We start from the raw sequence: 2,526 nt of genomic DNA on the forward strand, positions 1-2,526 counted from the left end.
GGGTCTGGCGGTTCCCATCTCTCCGGCTTCTGCGGAGGTGACGCGTGCTTTGCCATTTATGGAAATGGTGTGAAAGTTTCCTGTTTGAGGAAAGGAGGCGGGTGGATTCAAAGCTCGTAAGGATGTGTGCTCCTGCTGGCGGCTGGTGCAGACGGCGAGGGTGGCCCCACAGCGAGCGGACGCTGGCTTCCTGGAGCTGTTTGGCCGCCCGGCCCTGGCCACTGCTCCTGGCTCTGCTGGCATGGGATGGTCACTTTGACCTGCGAGCCCAGCTGAGAGAGCCTCATGGCCCAGGGGTGGCCTGGTGGACACGTGAGGCACGGAGCTGGGGGAGGAGCTGGGGGAGCAGGCTGTGCCCAAGGCCAGCGGTGTTAGAGCCAGCCTTTCCCAGGAGGTGACATCAGAGGGCTCCCTAGGGCAGCTGCACCTAAAAGGTCCCCTTCCTCCCTCCCCCTCCCAGGCAGGGGCGAGTGAGCGTGTGGACTCAGAAGGCAAGGCCCCCACGAATCCCGCCCCCGATTCGTTCTTATCAGTGCCGTGTCCGCCCTTCTCTTTGAAGTGATGCCCAGAAGGTGGACGTGTCTCATCCCAAGGCTCCCCAGATGTCCCTGGATTTCCCTGGATTTTTAACAGGGGAAACGTCAACGTTGCTGCCCTGGGGAGGGGAGGGGGTGTCACCATCCATCTGCATTTGCGAACCAGGGGCAAGGGGGACTTGGGGGGCAGACTGCAGGTCAGTCCAGAGTGGGGGTGCTGACGGGGGAGGGGGAGGGAAGTGGGGGCTGGACTGGGGGGGCTGGTGGTGACAGACACAGGGCTCCACGCCAGGGCCCACAAGACATTTGGGATCCCATAAAAATGTTTTAATTTTCTTTAAGATCAGAAGAAGGAAAAAATATTTTAGGTCAAGGAAATATTTTGATCCGTAACGGGACTACGTTCTTCTTTATACCAACGCGGCCGTCAAATGTCATTGTTCATGTTCTTCTGCAGGAGGCGGCTCATATTCTTATGGAGACACCTTAGAGAGGCAGGTGTCTCGGGCTCCCAGACGCCATCTTGCTCCCTAGATGGTTAAGGGGGTCGATTCTCGAAACAGGGACAGGGTGGCATTGTCCTTCCCTCTCGCTTTCGTGGGGAGATAAATTAGTCTTCGCAGAGGTCAGATGGGCCCCGAGCGGCTCCCTCCCAAGCTGGTACCTGACCTCCGGACCCCCCTGCTCTCCCGACATTCCCGAGGCTGGCCTTTGGGGTGGCCAGCCTGTCTGGACTCCATAAAGCCAAAGGACATTGTCCGGGGCGCACCGGGGCCCAGTCTCGGCCCTGCCAGCCGGGTGTCGCCACAGGCCGCCCTCCGCCTTCAGCTGCGTCTCCTTCGTTCCGGGCTCCTCGGTTTGATGTGACGGCCTCGTCTCCAGAGGAAAAATTCTAGGGGGAAATGAGCATGTGGTTTTCCGGCTGGGGCTGGGGGGCGGCTTCTGGTGGGAACAGGATCAGCCCTTCCCACCCGCCTCGCCAGAGGCGCCGGGCGCTCCGCGCGTGGGAGGGGGGCCGCAGCAACTGCACCCCAGTTTATCCAATTACCTGTTACTGCCGAGAACAGAGGCGGAAAATGCCAGCTCTTCCAGCCACAAACACTGGAGCAGCGTTTTGAACAGCAGCGGAAAAAAAAAAAAAAAGAATCTTGTAATTTTATTCATAATTTTACATAAAGTGACTATTGCAAAGGAGCGATGGGCGAAACTGGAATTCAGTCAGGCTCTGAGACACAGAGAGTAAATAATATTTTCACAGGACAGCTGGGGTGGAAAAGTCTACCAAGACCCACCTATTGAAACACACATTATCCCTGAGACAGATTTGATGCGAAAACGCCATTTTCCACGGATCGGCGATGTTCTTAGTCATTTTCTGCTGACTGGTCAGATTGATAGGACCCCTTTCGAAGCGTAGCTCTCAGCTGTCTGTTTTTAAACATTGGGTTTCGTGCCTGCGAAAGGTGCCTGACTGATGGAGGGCCGTCACCCGTCTCCGCCCACGGCGGGACCCCAGCATTTCCTGAGGCGGCTCTCGGGGAGCGGCGCGGAGGAGACCTTCAGGGAGCCACCCCAGGAGCCTCCCGATCCTTCTCCGAATGGGCCCCAGCCCTTCCGTTCGCAGCTGTGTCACCTCTAATAAGCTGAACCTCGGTGTCCTCGTCTGGAAAAGAGGTGTCACTGTCCTGGGGCCACCATAACAGATCACCACCCAAGGGTGGTTAAACAACAGAGATTTCTCACCTGGAGCCAGAAGTCCAAGGTCGCGGTCTCGGCAGGTTGTTCCTTTCCGAGAGCCGCGAGGGAGGATCTGCTGCCCTGGCTTCCGGTGGCCCCAGTCGCCCCTGGGCTTGTAGATGGCCAGTCTCCTTCCAGTGTGTTCGCTTCGCCCTCCCTCCGTGCACGTGGCTCTGTGTCCAAGCTCCTCTTTTTGTAAGGACACCAGTCACATCGCGTTAGGGCCCAACCTAACGACTTCACTTCAGTTTCC

The 2,526-nt window shown here is 57.8% G+C and overlaps 1 long non-coding RNA gene across 3 annotated transcripts in view; it reads right to left on the reverse strand.

Annotated features, from left to right (window-relative positions):
- Positions 1 to 937: 937 nt before the first annotated feature.
- Positions 938 to 2,526, reverse strand: part of LOC105304487 — a 6,095-nt gene continuing 4,506 nt past the window's right edge. For all 3 annotated transcript variants that reach the window (XR_002776890.1, XR_002776889.1, XR_897008.2), the window contains 3 exons: positions 1,829 to 2,503; positions 1,585 to 1,637; positions 938 to 1,428 (listed from right to left, as the gene is read on the reverse strand). This is a non-coding gene — a long non-coding RNA (uncharacterized LOC105304487). The remainder of the gene's footprint in view (positions 1,429 to 1,584; positions 1,638 to 1,828; positions 2,504 to 2,526) is intronic.

Source organism: Pteropus vampyrus, unplaced genomic scaffold (assembly GCF_000151845.1).
Source record: "Pteropus vampyrus isolate Shadow unplaced genomic scaffold, Pvam_2.0 Scaffold346, whole genome shotgun sequence".
In the NCBI taxonomy this organism is placed as follows: domain Eukaryota; kingdom Metazoa; phylum Chordata; class Mammalia; order Chiroptera; family Pteropodidae; genus Pteropus; species Pteropus vampyrus.